The sequence below is a fragment of the Pteropus alecto genome, unplaced genomic scaffold (assembly GCF_000325575.1).
Source record: "Pteropus alecto unplaced genomic scaffold, ASM32557v1 scaffold156, whole genome shotgun sequence".
In the NCBI taxonomy this organism is placed as follows: Eukaryota; Metazoa; Chordata; class Mammalia; order Chiroptera; family Pteropodidae; genus Pteropus; species Pteropus alecto.
The window spans coordinates 2,822,173-2,845,459 of record NW_006437746.1 but is presented as its reverse complement, the minus strand read 5'-3'; the positions used below and the strand labels follow the sequence as shown (position 1 = coordinate 2,845,459).

Genomic DNA, 23,287 nt, shown 5'->3' with positions numbered 1-23,287 from the left:
CCCGAAGCAGCAGCAGCAGCGGCGGCGGCGGCGGCAGCGGGCTCCCTGGTGCAGCGGATGCGATGCGAGCCACACTCCGCCCCCAGCCTCCTCCACACACGTCGCCAGCCCCCAACTTGCAGCAGCGGGGGCCAAAAATCAATCCGGAGCCGGGAGCGATCCGGCGTGCAGGCAGACAAAGACTTCGCCCCGGGCAGAGCCCCAGCCTGGCTTTGCTTGGGAAAGCGGTCACCCTCAAACGGCATGGCAGAACGGGGTCCTATGGAGGATTCTTTCATGGCAACCTAAAACACTTAAGTCCTACACTGTCCCGGACGCTGTCCCATGACAATGGGACAATCACGTTCCGTGATTCTCCAAGAAAACATTCTCAACTTCCTTTGTGCTAGACTAAAGGCAGCTGGCAGCCTTCTGGCCCCTGGTTCTGTCCTGACACACCCACCCTACCTGCCTCCGGTCCGGATACACCTTCCTCAGCCTTGCCCCAGAACAGCCTTAAAAAGCCCCTTGGGTTTGGGGAAGGAGGGAAGGAGGCAGGAAGGAAGAACAGAGGAAGGAAGGAAGGGAAGTATTATGCTTAATCCATTCAGAGATGACGTGGTTAATATCAGCTCTTGATGCTTTTAGTTCCAAGACAAACTGTTTTACTAAATAGGTGGGGAAAAATTTTTTTTAAAAAAGTCTCAGGTTAGGAGATTGGGTCTGAATGCATTTTAGCAGGAGAAATACCAAGTGCTGCTGTGGGGTGCCCTGTGGCTGGCCTCTTTACTCCCCTGGATGGCTTTGTCACACACCAAATACGCAGCTACGCCTGCCATGTTGGTGACTCAAGCAACCCATGTTACAAATTCAGCTGGCATTTGCCAGAAAAGTATGTAGTTCGACTCAATTAAGAACTTACTAATTTTGAAATCCGTAATAAATAAATGTGTGGAGGTGGGCCCTGGTTTGGGTACTAGTTGACTTCTCGCTTTCTTGATATTTAGGATCCCCCCACACTCGTCGGGGGGCGGCGGGGGGGCGGGGAAAGACCACAGTGGCCTTTGTTTCTTCAATCTGCTTTCCACTTCCTGGTTCAGAAAACTGTTAAGGAACTTTTATACTTAACATATAATCGTGTTAAACACGCCGATCATGAATGTTAATTATTTTAATTAAGTTACCTCTTTCTATTTCTTAGTATTCATTCGTAACTATATATCTTTCTCAGAAGTGATAAAATTCCATTAGTACAATGACTACTTTTCAATAAATCAGATTGGCCTTCTTACCGTGATTCTCAATCAATAAGAATTAATGGTACGATAACTATAGATGTTGCAACTGAACACACAAGTGGAAGCAAAACTGGGAATTTCACTAGACCCTTAGGATCATTTTTTTAACCCCTTCCTTTTGTGCTCTTCTCCATCCATGGGTACCACACAGGAGGACAGGATACAATGTGACAAAGTTTGAGAATACTGGATACTGGAGAGAGACACATGTACTTTAAGATACCTAGTGTTTCTTTCTTTCTTTCTTTCTTTTTTAAAAATTGGTTTCTGATGAGCAGCTGCAAAAGTTCAACAACAAGCTACTTTAGGGTCTGCTTTCTGAGAAATGTGATCTGCCTGGGCACCCAGAGCCCTGCAAAGTCCGGTAAACTAGGAGCAATACAGTGTTAAAAATAAATCAAAATGGGGAAGTGATTGCCCTGGGCACGTATGTCTTGGTAGGTGAGGGTGGTGGGAAGAGGGAGGTATATTGAGCTTCACCTCCTTATAGGCCGATAAAGAGCTGCAGCAGTTTTCTTGGTTAGACCGAAAGAACAAAAAATATCATTAATTCTTTCAAGACAAATGCAAGCAACTGGCTTTGTTGCTGTTTCTCCTTCCCTCCCTCCTCTCTCGCTCGCTCTCTCTCTCTCTGCAGCTCTGGAGAAAAGCAGCGGTAAGATTGCAGCAGCGATGGAATCACAGGGTCTGGCTGTATTAGCAGAATCACAGACAGCACCAGGGTGATGTCTTAGCTCTCAGCTCTCTAATTATTTACCCAGATCAAGCCTGACTGCTGGAAAATCAGCTCTCTCCAGGAGGTAACTGAGCTGAAAGGTTCTTTTCACTGAGAAATGATGGGCTGGTGGCTGGCATCCAGCCTACAGGCCAGTGCACCCTTGTGGGCAGTGTCATGAAATAAATACCCAGGACCACACCATCTTCCTCATTCGTTCCCAGGGAAGGAGCTGTATAGGTACGAGGAACATATTTGCGGTGCGGAAACGAACAAAGATTGAGTGCCTGAAAGACGGGGTTCTTAAAATTAATTTCACGAAATGAGGAATGGAGGCACGCTGAGATTGTTAGTACTTTATAGCTGGAGCATCCCTTCAAAGTCCCTATATGCAGACAAAGCAGATTGCTTCATTGTTCCCACTTACTGGTGGTGTTTTCTCCTGTAGGTCTCCTGAAAACAGAAAATGTTTAGCAACACTGATGTTCTTATTTGCTCCGGCTCTTAAAAAAAAAAACAGAAAGCCACTAGCACTGTTAGCTCACACGGTCCCCCAAAGCTTTGGGTTGCTCCCTCGACTCCACAGAATAAAAGATGTTTTAAAAATCAATCAATATCATTTATATTTGTCTATTTCTAAAGGCTTTGTTATATGTAACACTGAATTTAAATCCTTTCTACTTTCTTACGGACTTCCCGGGACTGCAAAACTACCGTCACACACATGCGAATTTTTAATTTATCAGGCCCACGATGGGACAAATCATCTTCAGGTTCTGGTATTTTTCACCACTGGCAGACGAACATGGCTGCCAGCGAGGATCTGTCGTGAGCGTGAATGTGTGGGCCCGCTCGTTTACCTTCAGAAGGCACAGGGACAGGGTTCACCCAACAAACACATCATGGCTTTGGGGAGACAATATATGTGTTTTTGATTGGCATTTCAAATTTATGCTGTGTTTAGTCTAACATTCAAATCAATTTGTATTCTCCACATAGACAGCCACCTCTTAATAGCACATTTGAGAATTCTTTCTCCTGCTTCCTGGTCAGAGGAGGAATTCAAACTCCGTTGTGGTTGATTAGCTTGCTGATTTTTAAAAAATGATTTTTCCTTTTTAAAAATCTCTCTCTTTGGGGCAACTCACATTCTATCTTGAGCTTCAGAAGTGGTGGAATTTTATTCCTGCATTCGGCATATAACCAAACTACTTTCTTTGAGTTCAGTTGGGATTTGTAACATATCCATCAAATTTCTATCGTGAAACATTTGCATCCAAATTAAAGCTTCTGTATTCAAGAGAAGGGTCTTCATAAATTCATTATTTAAAAAGTAACTAGTATAGGTTTGCTAAAAGTCTCTATCAAGTTTCTTAATAGACACCACAGAAGCACATCGAGTATTCTACAGAACAAAGTATTAATAGAAGAATTAATAGAATTTTGAAGAGGGTATAAATTTAACCAGGTGGGACGAAGGGGTCATCGCTATTTCCAGCATAAAAACCTCTATCCAGTGTCTTACGATGTCATTTAAAATAGGGAAAATTCATCTTGGTAGGAGGAAAGAAAAAGCTTCACCACATCTCATGCTAACAAACTGTTTTATAGAAAAAAATAGAATTTACATTAAATAATTCATTATGAGAACACATATTAACAATAAACAATTTCTTCTTTGGTACCGAAAAAAATTTTAAGTGGAATGTAGAAGAATTTCCCCCCAGTTCTGAGGGGAAATAAAAAACTCACTATTCTCGTAGGCATCACACAGACTATAGCCTAGTGTGTTTGAATTTAGAATTTTTTATTTTCTATAGAAAAATGGCTATTGTAGTGATTAGATTAAAAAAAAAAAAACAAACGTCTTAGGATGTTGGGGCCATTTGCACTGCTCAGAGAATTTATAGCTGTTTAAACATTTTTAGCTTTTTGTTTCAACTACATCTGGCTCTTTTCAGACCAAAACCACTGTTTTGTTCACCTGAGTGCAGGACAAGCTCCGTTTTCTCTCTTGGAGCTTGTTAATGGTCTCTGAGCTAAAGTCCTCCTATTTTTCATCCAAGAACACCAGATATAAAGTTACTGGAACATCGGTCCATACTAATGGATGAAGGCGAGACCACCACAGGCAGCAGAAGAGTCAGCGGAACCGTTTTATGGCCCAGTTATGAAAGGACGGAGAGCCAGGGTGGCCGACTGTGCGGGGTAAGGCCTGTGACTATTGACGGGGGCCCACTGGCACAGCTCATCCTGCAGCCAGTGCCCTGAGCTTCCTTCCGGTCTGGATTCCCTCGGATGTTCCTGGCCTTGGCCTTGGCGCTAATCGTTACTGGCTGTGTGTGATCCTTGTGTTTTCATGGAGGCGGCCTGGTTGGACCACGAGTGCTTTGTGAGCCGCTTAGGAGGGATCATAAGATAGTGATTATAAAAACCAACACTACCCTATAGAGTTACAGGGTCAGAGTGGCTTGGACCATGAAAGCATCAGCGTTTGAAAGGAAAACACGGCAGACCCGAATGTGGTTTGCGTTTCTATAAACCTGACATGGCTGCATCAAAGCATGTGGTGATTGATAGGTGGCAGTTCTACTTTGCAGAAGAGGCAAAGTGACAGGAATGAGGTGACTCAGCAAGCTCATGTCCCAGCCCAAGGTCATGTCGACTGATTTCAAGGTCTTCTCCCTCAGGAGTCTGAATGTACAGCTGATAGTGGGATGGGACTGTCCTGTGATTCTTTTTGCAAAGAAAGGCTGGGTTCTTTGTACGGCATCTTGTTATTCTCCACCATCTTTCAACCCTAATCCTCATTCGCCCTCACCCTAAAGGTCACGACCATTCCCTGCTTGCCTGGCCTGTCGGCATGAGAGCTGTTGCAGTCTGAGATTGAATTTGAGACTCTTTTATGTCAGCGCAGGTAAAGGTGACCCTGTGTGATGCCATCCTGGGACTCTGTCTGTGTGGAGAGAATGGAGCTCAAGTCTGTCTGACCCACACCAGCAGCTAGAACCAGGACCTGCTCACAAGCAAGAATTGACACGTGAGCGATCAGACCGAGGAGGAAAAGGTCAGGAACCACCTCTAATGATCATTTTCTGAGTTCTTTGGTCTCCCTTTCTTACAATCCTTCCCTCATGGCCTGGCTGTTATAGCCGCTCCGATAAAAATGGCATTTACCCCATTTGTCATCATCTGTTAAGCTCTCACCCCCAAACCCTCAGCCGCAGACAGAGGCAGGGCTATGCCCTGAAGAAGATTCGATCCTGCTGTTCCTCCCGCGTCCACCGCCGTTTGTGTCCCTGCCACTGTCAGCGCTCCATCTGGAGCCTGACAACCCTTGCCCTGCCGTCAGACCTCAAGAGGTCCACACAAGGTGAGTCGTTATCCCGGCTACCACTGACGAAGCTGACCAGCTCCTTCCTGGACAGACCCAGACAGGTCCCAGACTCTTCAGGTAAAAACGGTCCACCTAGCTGAACAAGACCACCGTCACATCTGAGCCTTCCTCACTGTGGGACCTCATCTTGGCTGTGACCCCGAAATGAAGCGATTTGATCACACGAAGGCAGTTAGGGTTTGTTTGAACGTTTGCTTCTTTATCGTAGGTTTATTTGGCTCAGACATGGCTCAGGCCAGGACTGGAGAGGGCAGGGCTGTGTCTAGCTTCTCTGAGCCTCTCCTTCCTTATCAGTCAGATGGGAAGTGTCCGCCCAATCGCACAAAGTTTTGGTAGAGATGAACGGAGCCGATGTGCGAAAAATCCGGCACCAAAGGTACTCAACGAACGAACGGAGAAGCCAGAGGCCATGGCAGGGGAGTGGGGATAAGAAGGCTACTGTGGTAAGAGGTGTGTTTCTAAAGACCGCTCTGGATGCTGTATGGCTGGGGATCAGTCCTCTCCGGCCGACTCGGTAAATCAGTCTCCAGGAGCTCGTCTACAGCCACCATCTTTTTCTTGGTGAGAGGATGATCCCTCTTCCAAGTTCCCCAATAGCACGTGCACCACCCGGCCTGGGGAGCCCCTGGCTGTCTATCACAGGTAGAAATGCCAGGTGGGTGGGGTGCAGGGGGGGCTTCTTTCTCCACCCGCCTGCACCAGCTCTGTTACCTCCAGTGGGTCCTTCTTAGCAGACAGGTTCCCAGACATTCGTCTTTAGGCTCTCTCAGGTTTACCTCTCTGCCCATCCCCGGCCCATGACCATAAGGCCGAGCTGTGCTGGCTGCTGCGGTACAGAGGCGAGAGACACGGACACAGACCTGCCCTCGTGGCCCTTACCAGCTAACGGGGACAACAGGAACTGCAGAACGTATGAGGAATCACGGAGAAGCCAGAGGCCATGACAGGGGAGTGGGGATAAGAAGCCTACTGTGGTAAGAGATGTGTTTCTAAAGACCACTCTGGATGCTGTATGGCTGGGGATCAGGAGCAGAGGCTGGAGACAGGTAGACAGATGCAGATGGAGGCCAGTGCGAGGGCCCGAGGAGGGAGGTGCTGGCCTTTGCTTGGGTGGCAACTCTGGAGATGGGGTGGATGTGGCATTACAGAGAAGCGCCAGGGATAACAGCAGGGTTGGGGCTTGTGCAGCTGGCTTGTTGGGGTCCCCGGTGCCTAGCAACTACAGGGGAGATTTTTAGAACCCTGAAATGTACCCAGATCCTGTCCATAAGGCTAAGAATGTTCCATAAGGAAACACACGAGGCAGGGAGGTTTGAGTGGGGGTCTCTGAACTACACCCCAGCTGAACCCCTGGGCCACCATCTGATGTGTGCTTCATGTGTGTTTGGATAGATGTGGCGAAGTGCCCGTGAGAAACCTGCCTGGGCCCCCAGCTGCCCGGGTGGCCTGCAGGCGACCTTGCCACGGGACGAGGCCTTAGTTTGGGCTCATAGGAGCTTTCTTAAATGGGGCAAGAGTCACGTGAGCGGGTAATCAGATGCAGACGAACACACGAAGAATGGAGTCGCTGACAAGCCCAGTCTGGCTTCCAGAACTGGGGCCCAGTCCTGACCTAATCTCATTCGCCAAGAAGCAACCGCGCGTCGAGACCACAGACAGACAGCAGCCCAGACTGTGGCAAACGCAACATGGCATAAGCTAAAGAAACCATAAAGCGCCTCATGCCCCTGAGTCCCGTGAGGTGGCTGGAGGGACCTCTTCTGATTTCAGGTGGGCGCCTCACTGGAGCTGTCAAACAGGAATCACTACCGGTTTCACTGGATGCAAAATATCCCAGCCACTCGTTCTGAACAGCCCTTTCCAGAAACCATGGCTGACAACATTCTCAGGGTGCCACACGGATGCCGTCATTCGCTCTTCACCACCGCCCTTTGAGGCAGTACCATTAGTTTATGGATTCAGAGATGCAGTGAGAGGGTAAGTAACTTGCTTTGAGAGCACACGGCAGCGAGCAAGCAGCCTAGCCAGGACGTGAAGCCAAGCCGTTTCATTCCGAGCCTGTGTTCCATCACGCTCGTGAACGGGCCCGGGAGCTCAGGCCTCCGCTGACGGGTTCACTCAGCTTGTCTCTCGTCTCCCTGCCCCTGAAGCCTGTGCCCGGCTGCCTTGGGTACGCGAGGAGGGGTGGGGCTGGGGACAGGTAGACAGATGCAGATGGAGGCCAGTGCGGGGGCCCGAGGAGGGAGGTGCTGGCCTTTGCTTGGGTGGCAACTCTGGAGATGGGGTGGATGTGGCATTACAGAGAAGCGCCAGGGATAACAGCAGGGTTGGGGCTTGTGCAGCTGGCTTGTTGGGGTCCCCGGTGCCTAGCAACTACAGGGGAGATTTTTAGAACCCTGAAATGTACCCAGATCCTGTCCATAAGGCTAAGAATGTTCCATAAGGAAACACACGAGGCAGGGAGGTTTGAGTGGGGGTCTCTGAACTACACCCCAGCTGAACCCCTGGGCCACCATCTGATGTGTGCTTCATGTGTGGTATTTGGATGGATGTGGCGAAGTGCCCATGAGAAACCTGCCTGGGCCCCCAGCTGCCCGGGTGGCCTGCAGGTGACCTTGCCACGGGACGAGGCCTTAGTTTGGGCTCATAGGAGCTTTCTTAAATGGGGCAAGAGTCACGTGAGCGGGTAATCAGATGCAGACGAACACACGAAGAATGGAGTCACTGACAAGCCCAGTCTGGCTTCCAGAACTGGGGCCCACTCCTGACCTAATCTCATTCGCCAAGAAGCAACTGCGCGTCGAGACCACAGACAGACAGCAGCCCAGACTGTGGCAAACGCAACATGGCATAAGCTAAAGAAACCATAAAGTGCCTCATGCCCCTGAGTCCCGTGAGGTGGCTGGAGGGACCTCTTCTGATTTCAGAGATGCAGTGAGAGGGTAAGTAACTTGCTCTGAGAGCACACGGCAGCGAGCAAGCAGCCTAGCCAGGACGTGAAGCCAAGCCGTTTCATTCCGAGCCTGTGTTCCATCACGCTCGTGAACGGGCCCGGGAGCTCAGGCCTCCGCTGACGGGTTCACTCAGCTTGTCTCTCGTCTCCCTGCCCCTGAAGCCTGTGCCCGGCTGCCTTGGGTACGCGAGGAGGGGTGGGGATCAGGGACGACAGGTGCCGTGTAGCCCTGAGCACGAACCCATTCCCCACTCTCTCAGCATTTCCCCGGCTACGGTTCGGGTTGCGCTGAGACAGATCGTTTGATTATTATCTGGGAGAAGAAGAGTCGGGGTGGATACTTCGCTGATGCTAATATCCAGAGTTGACAGCATATGGTTATATATTTTCCAGAGACAGAAATCTAATATTCAAACAAAAAATAATCCTGAAAGTCTTTGGAACACTTCAAAAAAAATGATCTGCAGAGGCAGACATAAATCATGGCGTAGGGAACTTTTTCTTCTAACAGGAATACAACCCTAAGGGAGGGAAAAAACGTTGAGGAAGCGGCTCACTGATATATATGGAGGGGAAGCAAAGTGAGCCCCTGGAGCCGCATGGATGGATTACAGGGGCCTCGAGGCCCAGCTGTGGGGAGGAGGCTGGGAGACGCGGCCCCGGGATCACATTGGAACTCGTGACTTGTCTCTTCGACAGCGCATGACTCAGAAACGCCTGGGGTAAGGGATGAGCGGGACCAGGATCCCGGACTGAGGCAGCTCAGAGCTCAGGCCTCGGCGAGGCAGGACTGCGACATGGCCCACCTCCGCCTCTTTCTAGCTGTGTGACCTTGAGCCCCTGGCCTATCCTCTTGCACCTACTACCTGAGTGGTGATGAAGATAAAAAATATGTCAGTGCTGAGGAAACACTACACAGGGATAGTTAACAGGGCGGCAATAATGAACCGTGGATGTGGGGAGCCTGGCAAATCCCCATACGTCTTGGATCACGCTGCTCAGGGACCAGGTGGCCCATGCAGGTCCAGCCCCGAGGGGTGGAGAGCACATACCTGGACATTCCCAATTCAAATGACGTCCCCAGAGCTGAAGCCAACTGCAGGGCGCGATTCTGGACTGAATGAGGCCCCAGACCCTGACCCCTACAACATCTGCCCCCGGCCCCCCTAGGGCAGAGCAGGCACTGCAGACGTGGGAGGCAGGAAAGCGGTGGGAGGAATTGGTGGCGGAGGGTGGGGTGAGGGGCAGATGGGACACGGTGAAGGCTTCTGAGCGCTCTGGATTCTCCTCCATCTAAAACTGCGCCGCGTCTCCGACAAGACAAATCCTTCAGGCCAACCGTCTGCGTGAAAAGTTCAGAGGGTCTCACTGGGACCCCACCCACTAGCCGATGGAGCACTCATGCCAACAACCAGGGTGACAAACAGCTATCATCCTTCCCACCTGGGGCTCCAATCCAATACTGTAATCTTAAGTCATAACCGACCCGAGCTTCTCAGGTTTGTGAGACGGTGGCAGCGAGAATGGCTCCCCGCACGGGCTGCTGTGTCATTCTGCAGAGGGCTCCCTGGCCGGCTGGCCTGTCGCAGGCCCGCATCCAGCAGGCAGCTTCCCCACCTCCCCCAACCCACAGACTCTACGACAAAGGCCTTGCCAGCCAGCCAGACCCTGCTGTCTGTGTCAGCGTGTGCTCTGCCGCCCACTCGGCGAGCTCTGATCAAATCCCGGGCTACTGGCCCAGGCCACCGTGCTGCCTGGGGACAATGAACCCTCTCAGTGTGCTTTAAATCGAATGGGCGAATGCCCTTCTTAAAGCAATGCTGCTTGACCATTCTCAAGTACAGTGACGCCCACAAATAAGGGCATAAATGGTGCCCATGTGGACTGGGCCGTTTTGGGTGTCGAAGACTTCTCCGTGTAGGCTTGTTGTGAAGGGGCCTTTTTCGGAGCCTTCACGGTCAGCCCAGGGACTGACAGCGGGGAGGAGAAGGTGCTGGGCCTCATTCGAGTTGGGGGGCTCACGCAGGGCCGCTCAGAGTCCCCGTGTCCTTATGGGCTGCAGCCTGCAGGGTGGCCGAGGGACCAGAGATGGCTGGGAAGGTGGTCTGAGTGAGGTGGGGGATGCTGGCCATGCTCATTCCCATGAAAGCTGCCCAAGGGCCTCCTGGCTGAGGGACAAGTCTGGAGTGTACTGCTGCTCGTCCTGAAGGCCACGGTCCACTGGGGCTTCATGGCTGTTTCTCCTCTGGGATTATTCTCCCCTTCCACATAAGGCTGTCAGTGTGTCAACTACCATCTGTGGAAGGAGGAGAAAATGCCTACCCCTGCCCCGGGGAAGTGAGCCTCAGGGGTCCCCTCGCCCGACTGTGGGCCCTGCAGCCAAAGCTCTCCATGTAGTGAGCGGTGTGGCTCAGGTGTGGGACAATGACACAGCCGAGGGGGACCCTGGCCCAGCCAGCCTGGAGCATCGGTGTGGTGGCTCTGACAGGGGAAAGTTCCCAGACAGAGACAGAATGAGGAAAGTGGCCGACAGTGGCCCACCTCGGGGTCTGCACGGCCCTGCTGAGCTGCCGCCCTCTCCATCCTGATGACAGAGTCTAAGAGTCTTATACGGGGCAAGGCAGGCCCAGGAATGGCCCTGGTCTCCCCGCCCTCCTCCACCTCCATCCCACGCGAAATACTTGACATGCTTGCCGTTCCTCGAATAAGCTGCCTTCTCACCCTCCCTGAGCCTCTGCACACGTCCCAGCCTCTGCACACAGCCCCACCACCACCTTTGCACACGGCCCCGGTCTCTACACACACACATACACACACACTCCCAACCCCCCTCCGCCCCGCACCCCCGGCCTCTGCACCCGTCCCTGGCCTACACACACAAATGAACAAAGAATGAAAATTTCAGGTGTTGGCTCATTGTGTTGCAAGGAGAACCCTTATACATGGCTGCTGGGTGTGTGGATCGGTTCACCTAGGAAAGCTGTTTGGCAAGAGTCTACTAAAACCAAGTATGTACATCCACTATGACTGGCATTCCACTCCTAGATACATACCGAACACACACACACACACACACACACACACACACACACACACACACACTCCAACCCCCTCCGCCCCGCACCCCCGGCCTCTGCACACGCCCTCGGCCTCTGACACCTTCTCTTTCCTCTTCCTTCACCAGCGTGGAGCTCTGGAAAGCTCCAACTCTCCCTGCTGACGAGGCCCTCAGCACCCTGGGTCGACTCCCTCCCAGTGTGTCTCCCTCTCTCGATGTGCTTCCAGACCTTTCCCCATGGGAAAGAGAGGACAGAACCGGCGCCCTTCATCTCCATGCACCTGTCCAGAGTATGGACCTGGCCGTCCCCACATTCCCTGAGGGATATTCTGGAGAAGAAGGGGTATGGCCTCGAGGGTCTGGCTCAGCCATCTGAGGCTACTCTTGAAGCAACAGCCCAAGAAGCAGGCTCACTGGGTCCATCCAGGACTGGCCCGAACAGACCTGGCGGGTCAGCTAAGCTGGAGACAAGGGACACAGGGAGAGGACGACAGCAGAAAGGTTCCTGGCCTCCTCTCGCTTTACTACGAACGCTTGCCCGCTGTGTCTCAAATGTCTCATTCCATCAGAGAGGAAGGAGGTGGAAGAGAGTGTGTTCCAGCAGAACCACCAAAGTGCTAGAAGGCTTTGGGAACGAGGGGTCTGGCCCAAGACATCGCAGGAAGCTTGCAGGTGACCTGGGAACCGGGCCTGGAGGGAGCTACAGATCAGCAAACGCAGAGGGAAGGACAAACGAGCAGCTGGGCCGTGGACCCAGGCCTGGGCGGCAGGGCATGGAGGGCCCAGCGGGCAGCCCCACGTGGCGGGAGCTATGAAGGCAGGTGACGGAGATGTAGACGGCCCTGTCCTCACCAAGTAGCCCTTCGGAGTTGAGTGGTACGAATCCTGTGAACTGACCTGTGTTTCGGCAGCTGGGGAGGGCGACTGGGGAGAACAGTGATCCAGGGAGGCAGAGGCCAGCTCAGGGCTGTTTTGGTCAACCGGCACGAACCGGTGCTGGCCTGCACCGGCTCAGTTTCAGAGTGACCAGAGACACCAGGCACTGCAGCAAACCACGGTGGAAGGGGCAGGCCTCTGAGACCATACCGGATTGCGGGACGAGGAGCAGCTGAGGTGTGTACCCTGATTTCCAGAGCAGAGTGGACAAGGAAGGGGACATGCCCAGCAAGAGCCAGAAAGCTGGAAGAGTCACCGCTGAGGCAGAGGCTTGGGGACCGTTTGCTCAGTGGGCTGAGTGGAAGTGACGACACTGCCAAGGATGCAGGAAAAGGAGACGGCTCGGGACGCTGGAACCAGCATCATGCCGAGGAGGGCCTGACGCGGAGCGAGTGCCCAAGAAGTGAACACGCGCTACGGGCGTGGACATCCCAGCCAGAATCTTATTACACACCCTAGACTCCTGCCAGATGCAGGCTGCGTCAGAAGCGCCTGAGGGACTTTAAATCCTTCAGTGTCCAGACCCTTCCCCCGCAGAGATGCTGATTCGGTTGTATCAGCATGTTTCGAGAACCCCCTAATTGTGAAGACAAAATTCAGAGAACTGAAAGAAATGTTCTAATTCTACAAATGAAGGGTGGGGCCCAGGAATTTGGTTATTAATATATATTTTTAATAATCTCCTAGGTGATTCTGAGGCAGGGCCAGATTGCAGCATCTCAGGTCTAGGGGCCGATGGTGGGGTGTAGGCTGTGAGCTTCCTGAAGACAGCGCTTCCTTACCCACTTGGCCCATCACACTCCGTCTGTCTCCCCCACACAGATCGAAGCCTCCAGTGTGTGCTGGGAAGTGTGGGGTCACCCTGGGCAGGCACAAAGGAGATGGCCACAGCTGCGAGGCATCCTTTACCCCCATCCCTCCCCACACATCTATGTTTGTCAAGTCATAGGATGGTGAGAGCTACAGAAACCAATCTCCACCAGGAAGAAGCTGTGGAAGGACCTTCTGGAAGGGCAAATCCAGGCTTCTGTCCCCAAACCTCTTATCCCAAAGCCAGAATTCTCTCAGAGCACCTCAGATGTACATTCAAAGCCAGCAAACCGGCTGAGACCCAGAGAGGTCCTGGAATGACTGAGACCACCCAGTCGGGGGTCTGGGTCTCAGGGCAGCAACAATAGTCAGACTCATGGAGAAAAAGAATAGAATGGTGGTTGCTAGGGGCTGGGGGGTGAGGGGGAGGGGAAATGGAGAGTTGCTAATAAGGGTATAAAATTTCAGTTACGCAAGATGAATATATCCTAGAAATCTGCTGTATGACACTGTGTCTACAGATAACAATGCTGTATTGTACACGCAAAAATCTAAGAGGCTAGATCTCATTTTACGCATTCTTCACACGCACACGCACACGCATACACACACGCAGCAGTTACAATACCATGCCCTGTGCCTCAATGAGGATTCGGTTCTATTTTAAAAATGTACAAATGAGAACGCAACCGGCACAACCACGATCTCCTCGGCAGCTGTGCAGGGCCTGCCACAAGGAGAGGGTGCCGTGCTCAGCGCTGACCGGTCTCCGACTTCTGGAGTGCGCCCTTAGCTCACATCACCCACAAAGAGGACTTTGTGGCCAACTTGACTCGCTTCCCCGATGGTGAGGCGACGCTGGCCGATACGCAGCCAATAGCCATGTGTGGCTTTTAAAATGTTAATCAAAATTAAATAAGATTTTGAAAATTCAGTTCCTCCGTCAAACTAGTCACATTTCAAGCGCTCGATCATGACATGTGGCCAGGGGCTCTGCATGGGATGTAGAACATTTCTGTTATCACGGAAAGCTCCACTGGACAATGCCGCTCAAGAAATCGGCTCTCTAAGGAATCCAGTCAGCCTCGTGTTAGGATCCAGAAAAATTAAGAATGTTTAGTCATCATGGCCACCAGCAGTGGCATCCCCAGACTGTTACAGAAGGGGGGTGAGGGGAGAAAGAAGAAGAAAACGCTGGAATGTGGCTAATTTTCCTGTATTTACTAATATCTCTGAAGAAACAGTCACAGTCCTCACATCTATAAATGTTCACCTTATGCTGGTTTTTAAAATTTTAACTGTCAGTTTAAATCCTTGCCTTATGGGGTGTGTGTTTGTCTGTCTGCTTTAACCCAGCTCTGCAAATACTCGGCTCCTCAGAGAAGATACATGACGATTGCCTGAGTTAGAGCTTTGTCCAGGCTGCAAATTCATACCCAAATTATCTCCCAAGATTATATAAGGGTAGAAGAGCTTGGCAATGTGGCTCTACAGGAGGTTTCATATTTTTCAGTCTTATCTTGAATGCTTATCTTTTAACGATGAGAGAGAAAAATGATTTTGAAGAACACGTGAAGAGGTGTAGGTGTTTGCAGAAGTACACAGAGCACAGCAATGAAATGATGATTCTGAAGAAGGTGTAGCCGCCTTGCTGGAGATGAACACTGGCTATGATATTGGGTTTTCCAATTCTTGGTTTGGGGACAGAATTTATAGGATGGCCTCCCCCTCTGCTTGGAGGAGACAAAAATCAAAGTCCATCATATGATGGGTTTGTGTGTCTACATACGTCAGTGTGACGGAAGCACAGTTTGAGGAGGCCAAGGCCACGGCAAGATGAAATTTAACCTAAAAGTGAGATTAACCATTTTCACTTGATTTTTAAAAATGAGACTCTCATTTCTTAAAGCCCCCCCTCACCCCAACCCGGGCCACTACACACACACCGAAAACAAAACGAAACAAACAAACAAAAATCACCACACATTACTGTTTCACCAAATTCCAACACAACCGTGGAGGACCTGTCTGTCAAAAAACGCATCTCAAGCAAAAACTAAGCTGGGGAAGGAGTCCAGTCTCTATTTTTTTAATGTCATAGGATAATTGTTATAGGTATTTCTCAATATTAGGTTTCGAATTAAATCAGAATGGTTTAATCTTGTTTGAAATGTATATGCATTTAAGCATAATAACAATATGCTTGTAATAAATATATATATACTTACATAACATACATATATTATTAATACAGCAATAAGTATAACATAAAAAGTCATTGGCTGCTTGTGACCCCAAGCTAGTCCTCACTTAATGGGGGACATGGGTTCTTAAGAAGCACATGGAGATTTAATAAAGGTTTCTTGTGTGTTATAGTATTTCTCTTAGTGAAACTAACTTATAAAAAGCTCAGTAGTTACATACACTAAGCACACTGCCTGTTGATTTTCTATTAGCATGAGCAATTAAACTCCCAAACAAGCTTTCTACTAAATATAAAGCCATATTTATTAAAAGTGATATACACCAAACTACTGCTTCAGTGATCATTGAATTAGCACATTGCAATTTTTCTTTGCCACGATGTATTTTTTTTAAGTGAAAAAAACGCCAATTTAAAAAAAAATTATCCTCAATCCACTGCATCGGACTAGTTATTATTTAAATCCTTTGTGGAAGGAAAATTGGTCGCACTGCTGTTCTTCTAGTAAATGAATATAACTTTAAATATGCTGCACCTAATGGAAGACAGCCTGAATTCTGGTTTCTGAAAATATAGCAGTTGCAAGACAACAAAAATACAGGAGTTCCAGGTACTTCCTAATCTTCAATTTAGCAAATATAAAAATCAAACCTCAGAAATTATAATGTCCATTTCTGTGAAACAGCTGCAAATTCAACTCTGCTTTAGAAATTTTTGTTGAATAAAGATTTTTAGAAAACAGTTTAAAAAGCTTTAAACCAAGAATCTGCTGAGTATACTGTTTTTAGTTCTACTGAGAAGATTTACAAAGGATATGAGCTTAAACGTGTTCTATTTGTCTTTAAATATTCTCACTGTAAAATTGTCAGGACTGGTAAGGAAGCAATTTGTTAAAACTGGATATTTAGATTAACAACACATAATCTTGAATATCTTTTAACCAGAAAATAGTTCATGTAACTTACTTAGTTCCTATTAATTTTCCTCTCTTCCTTTTATTTAAATAAATTAGTAAAACTATGCAAAATTTAAGACAATAGCAAGGCTTATAAATGCAGGTTTCAGACTCAAATTTCTCTGGGAAACTTTTTCTTTCCAATATTCTTTGCCCCGGGGTTTAATTTTTCCCTTTTATTGGTGATATCCAATGAGTCCAAGTTGTAACATTTGCAGACATACATTTCTCTGTAGGTTATAAGTAATGAAGTTTATTTAAAAAGCTAATTCCTGAATTTAAAGTTTTTGTATAACCTAGGTTTTGCTAAAATCTCCACAGCACAATTCCCCTAAACTATCAAATTTGATTGTCCATGTGCACAGAGCCACATACTTCTAATAGTTTCTAACTGTATACATACATAAGGGAACACGTGGATATAAAAGGTATCTACCTATAAAAAGTATTACTAAAATATGAGTTCGCCTATAATCATACACTGTAGAACTTCTGCACCTGGCTAGTCCTCAGATAATTCGATTTTCTCAGCAAATTTTGCATTCTCTAATCAGAAACCTTGAAAAACAAATCAGAAGCATTTTAATGAAGTCGATGCAAACAGGCAAAGGTCTTTGAAACCCTATGGAAAACTGGTAGACACGATCAAGGCCTGTCGTGTCTTACACAGTTTAATAGCCTCTCCTGTCCTTTTTCACATGCTCTTTGTGATAAGTAGAGTCTTCTGGTTATCGAATATGACCTGAGATTTAAAAATTGAAAACTCCACCACAATACACTTTCGAAAATCTTGATTACTGTACAGGAACTAGAAGAGACATCTGTCAAGAGAGTGATTTTTTTTTTGCGGGGGGGAGAGAGGGGAGCATGAAAAAGCAAATTGAAATCTGATTAGCAAAGAGCCTCTTGGCTTCGTTCACTTACAGGAGACAAGAATTTCTGATGGAAGCCAGGCTGCACCCCGCCCATGGGCTAGGAAAGTGGAACATACCCCACACTATTCTGGGGTGAAGCAGGATTTCAGTTACTGCCATCCCCATGTCCCTCTGTGCTCAGATTCCACACAAACAAGGAGCTGCAATGGTGTCAGCTACAAGTCAGCTTCAGAAAGTAACCCAAAACATCACTTCCCCAGAAATACCTACCATCATAATCACTGCTCAATCGGGAAAATAGATTTTAGAGAATTACACATAAAACTTTAAAATTGAGATTCCTTATCGTTCGATGAGAAATTTTTAAAGGAAAAAAAAAAAAAAGACTTAGCTTTCCTAACGCGTGGCTACTCTTTTGCTCACTTCTTTAAAAATAATTTATGTAAAGCAGGGTTTTCTCTAAATATACTGTGCTCTCTCATATACACATTGAAAATATTTGCATACAGCAAGTGCGTGCACTGATACACACATGGTAAAAACTTAAAAAAAATATGGACTGCATAAATCAGTAGCTGATTTTAAATCTACACCAACTTAAACAGATTTGTTTGCAAAATTTCTGAATTCCTCAGGTAGAAAAAGCTCCTTTTTGCTGGCTGTGGTGAAAAGGATGTGCAAAAATGCTTCCCCACATAAACAAAGAGAGAAAGGTTCCAGGATTTTCATCTTCTAACCTTGCCTTTGCTATTAAATATCGACTCTTATGTGATAGATCCTAGCGAAATCAGTCTGTCATGGTACAGTAAACATGATATTTTGTCCAAGACGTTTTTTCTCATGAATATAAGTTGCCTGCCATTTATTATGAGATTTTTTTCCCCCCGATTGACACCCCATTATGTATATTCAGTCAAGCTCAAACAGGATTTCGAGTGATCAATATATTATTTTGTGCTGGAAGTCTCTGAGCAGCTCTAGCAATAAACTCTGCGGCGACACAAAAATGGAGAGATATTTAGTGAACCGAATTATATGGAAATCCATGTTGTGGGCAAGGAAGCAGAGACAGGATGGCAGAAAAGCAAGGGGAAGAGGCGGCAGGGCAGATGTTTGTCCTAATAAAAATCAGCTTTCTAGACCCTGAATGCGATAAAATGCTTTAAATGCCTATGAATTAAAAAAACAAAAACAACAACAAAAAAAACTACACGTTGAGGTCTTTAAAGAAGCAGGAGGTGTCTAAACCAGCACTCAGTCCCTTAACCAGCACTCGGTCCCTTTTCAAGAACAGGTTCCTCTGTCAAGAGCCGTCCTTGGACGTACTCTATCTCCAACAAAGTGGAGAAGGCAGACCCATCCCTGGGAAATCTAAAACGCCGGCACCATCCAACATCTCTCTGTGAAAGAGCAATGGTCTTCTGCACATTTCAACACTTTCCATTTTCTAACTGAAATGTACCAGATCCCAACGGCATGACCCTCGTGGGCTGAGCGAAAGAAGCGTTTTGGTTAACATACATGGTAGGAAAGGAAACTCGAGAATAGTCACAGAATTTCATCCAGCACAAAAAAAGTCTGCTCCCAAGGCTGGAGGTGTCTACATATTAGAGACTCTGTGTGCTTGAGCCATGAGGTTAGAATAGGCAGGGCCACCCAGAAAGATGCGAAATCTGGGGAAGTGTCAATTCGGCATTACCCAGACACCAAAGGTTCATATTCTTTACCAGAAAAATACTGTCATGGAGAGGGGTAGAGAAGAATGGCAATCGATGGCTGTGATGGCAGACGTATAAAGTTACATTGCTGTACAGTGGACGGACGTTAATTTAAGTTAGGTATTTCTCTGCCCCACCCCAGGGGATGATATCATCTCCTTCTAGACTCTTATGTCTGAGGCTAAAGTCTTAGGTAGAAGGAATGAAAATGAAAAGAACTGCTTTGCATTGAGCTCAGAATGATCGATACGTGATTATTGGGTTTGCTGAACTTACATTTTGAACCACTCGCAGGCAGAAGAGCAGAGTCACCGTCCACTGTAGCAAAGGAACACCTGCAGGACCAAAATATTCAGATCATTAGCAGTCTGGATAGTTTCCAAATTTCATGAGTAGCAAAGATGATCTATGGTCATTTGACCAAAGGAGATGCATCCTGAGCTACATCTAAATAAAAGTTATTTCTCGTGAATTTTAGTTCTAAAACCTAGAGCATGACTACTTTTAAACTGGCAACCTAGAAGAAGACACAGTGCAAAAAATACACTTTGCTTATAATATGAACGATTGTATTTGTTCGCCGTCTCTTCTTGAGGGTGCTCAGAATTAAGATGCCCAAGCAGAGCAGAATCAGAGCTCAACATCCGCCAGGAAAACAAACAAAAACTCTACCCACATCCTCAGAGAAAGTAACCGAATAATCCTAAAGAGCAGTTCTAGTTTGTGTAGAATTTATGTGTATGCGGCAGAGCATGCACACCAAAGCACGTTCTTTTATTCTGCAGAGACGTATGTGCAAGTATTGAATGTTATCGTTTCAAAGGAGCAGCGATTTCCTACTGATACTCAACCCAACTCAATACTCATGCGCCCCAAAATATATGAATGTGTTAACTTTTAAATACGTAAAGGCAATGATATTATTAATATTACTATCTTACAAGTCCCTGTAATGAGTGAATGAGCAAAGCGTGTTTTCTTTAATTTCCTTGCAAAATACACATAACTGGACATCCTCAAATGGAAAAAGGGAGATTCTTAGAGGCCACCTCGAAAAGCAGCCAGACATCAGAAGCCTCTCTTCATCCTGCAAGGCTCTCTAGTGTCCTACAAAAGCTCAGCATATATTAACACAACCTTTCCACGGTAAATAACGACAGGGTTGGCCTGCTAAAGCAGCCCAGGTGTTTATTCAGCCAGCACATTCACTTCACCGATTGGTGGGTGTTCTGGAATGCTCCTCATACAATGCTGTGTACACATTCACTGTCGGAGCTCAAGGAGGTACTGTTCTGGAACCTTCTTGCACTGCAATTAACCGTGCAAGTGGGCAGAGCTAACATCCACAAAATAATCACTGGAAATCTCAGGAAAAGACCCTCTTTGAAAGCAGGCTTCCAGGGCGCCAGCATCTTAGGAAAGCACGAGAGACAACCTACCATGATTTTCGAAGACAAAGCTGAAATCTACTTTGATTTCAGAATGACCCGCAATCACGGGCCATTTACCTGATTGTGCATTCCTAGTGAAATCTCATAGCTTTCCAGGTGCTAGGATTTGTAGGCGTGGTTTGTGAATTTAAGAGAGGGGAACGGTAATAGAAGGAAAAAAGCAGAAGGTGGTTCCAGCAGCTTTGAACTGAACATTAGTTTTGAACAGAATATGCCATTTCCACCTGCCCCCGGGATGTCCAATTCATACTGTTGAGATACAATCTGGTCACCACGTCCAGATTTAGCAATGCTTTAATTCACTCTAGCCACGGGGAGAAAAGTATCGTTTTCTTTAAATGATTTATTTGCCTTAAAAAGTGAATGGTAACATCCGGTGGATGTCCTTTTGAAAACTTTTTATTTTATTTTATTTTATTTTTTAAAAAAAGGAAAGAAAAATGTCTTGATATCTATCTCTCTTTCTCACGGTTGGACCTGCTGCCTCCGGAAGGCGATGCGGGTAAGCATGGCTATGACAATAATAAATTGTGAATTCGTAATGAAAGCCTCTTTCTTCAGAGCAGCTCAAAACATTTTCTTTCCTATAGGATTTGAAATCTTCGTGCCTTATTGCAGAAATGGCCTCCTTTAATCAGACGTGACATGACTGGGTTCTGACTGAGGGACCACGCAGTAAAAGGTAAGCTCACTCACCTGTTTCCTGCTCCAATTAGGCATCTCTGCTCTGAGATGCCAGGTGCTTGTCTATTCCGCAAGCCTGTTTATTGCCTGAAAACGAGTGCCCCTTTCTTTAAAAAAAAACAAAAACAAAAACAAAAAACCCTTCACTTTAATCAAGAAATTTTATTAAGAATACCAGAGCAAAAATAACTCTTTTCGGCCTCACTCTGTGCTTTGATATTTGCCTTTCCAATCATGTCTTGTAGCCCCAGAATTAAAATTTGGAAGCAGCTCCCATTTCATATCCCTTTTCTAACGAAACCAACCTCTCAAAGTTAAATGAACATTTTTAACAAGCTGACAGGTGAAACTGAAAAACACTGTGCTTTGAAGACTTAACTCTGGGTTCAAGTCTACTCTCCAAAATTTTAGTAATTATTTAAATACACAGAACACCCAAGACTAAAACTGCCTCTCTCTGCACCACTGCAATTGTTGAATTCATTTCCTGGCCTTTCATGCAGATGCTCGGAAACAGGGTGGGGCTCCCCGGTCTTGTATGCAATGTTAAGGGAGTCCTTGCGGCAAAGAAAACTCAATTATTCGTTCATATTCCAGGTTTTCAGTGTCCTTCCCAAATACCTTTGAAAGAATCACGTTTTTAGGAGTGCCACTATTTCTAGTGTTAAGATTTAGATTCAAATCTTTGTGTCGAACCAAATGTTCTGTGCACAACCATGGATGACAGGTATTGAAATGAAGGTGACAAGTCAAGGAATCGGAGAAAATCTCCCTGAAGAGATGTGAGACCAGCTGCTCTGTTTATGGATGTCTCTGTTAAAGCTTTTTTTTTTTTAAACAGGTATGGCTTTTTACAGTTCACAAGTAAAATCCAATCCTGCTAAGCCATGCTGGTTCTCTTATGAGTCAGCAGGCCACTGAGCAGTTCAGACAGTGCAGCCCAGAGCTACCGGCAAGAGATCTTTGGACACACCCATTTTTACTAATCCTGACTCTGGTTTCTTAAAAAATCATCATTATGCTACTTGGTGTCAGGCCTCAGAACTCCCATCAAAAACTGCACCCCTCCACCTCCACCAAGCAGGACTCAGGCTCCAATGTGGAAGCACTTCCCTTCAGCTCTATTACTGAGCACAATTGGATTAGGGCTCATTTCTTCCTCCATGGGCAACTCTTGCCTCTTTTTCTCTCTAGTCTGCTTGTTATCAGGTTGACATTCCCTTCAGTGGCATATGACAAATCAAATTGGCCATCATTGCACTCATCAAAGGAGGATGTTTTCTATTTCTGAGGACTGTTTCCTCCACCCCTATTATAATCATGGCCACGCCAAAAAAAAAAAAATTTTTTTTTTTTTTTTAGGAGGGTGGCTGGTAAGAGATAATGAATGGAGACAACTCGCCCTTCCAAAAGAAAAGCAATCAATAGTCGTAAAGCCAAAGGCACAGTCTTTGAATATGATTTCAAATACCTGGTGCCTATATCGTACATTCAAAGCATTATTCCAAAAATACAGATAACGGCTTTGAAAAACTTCACCAAAAAATGAAGCAGATTATTTTCCACGTCTTTTTGCATGATTCAGCACTTTTAATACTAATTTATACCAAGAAGTTAAAAGGCGAAGGGAATATTTTCTCGGTGCCTTAAAACCTCACACACTCTTCACTGAGCCACCTGCTCTCCTGCTACTCAGAGGCATATCAGAAACACGGGGGTCATAGGTTTGCTGCCTTATCGTCCAGTGACCACCTCAGAGCAGCGCGATTTCTCTCTCAGGCATCTAAGTGGCTTTTGGGGACGAAATAACCGGCCGCAGAAGCTTTGCCCATTCTGGGCTCATCCCCCATGCAGGCACACTCAATGCACCTGTGTCACCCCATCAGACGCAGCTACACGCTCCACCTGATGTGTCTTTTCAACCTTTGTCAAGTATCTCAAGACAAGAATTTCTCGAAGCCCTTCCCCCAAGTCAAGGTTTTTGCGTGAGCCCCCAACCCGCAGGGGCAGCGAGAGGAGGCCGAGCTTCAGAGAGACCTCGGGCTCGCTTTGCAAACTTAACCTGCGCATCGCACGGACCCGTGTCCGCATCCGAGGACCCTCAGGTCTCCCGCACTGTCCCCGCAGCATCCCACGCCCACACTGCACACTCACCTGCGGGTCCGCAAGCGGCGCGCCACCTCGGTCCAGCCTCTCGTCGCGACCTCCGCGGTAAGCCTCAGAGCGGCGTGCCCGGAGCGCCCTTGGGTGGCGGG

General features: G+C 47.4%; 1 long non-coding RNA gene across 2 annotated transcripts in view; it reads right to left on the bottom strand.

The window, feature by feature from the left end:
- Positions 1–23,287, bottom strand: part of LOC112482051 — a 125,735-nt gene extending 102,448 nt beyond the window's left edge. For both annotated transcript variants that reach the window (XR_003047171.1, XR_003047172.1), the window contains exons 1-2: positions 23,187–23,287; positions 19,174–19,232 (exon numbers count right to left, since the gene is read on the bottom strand). This is a non-coding gene — a long non-coding RNA (uncharacterized LOC112482051). The remainder of the gene's footprint in view (positions 1–19,173; positions 19,233–23,186) is intronic.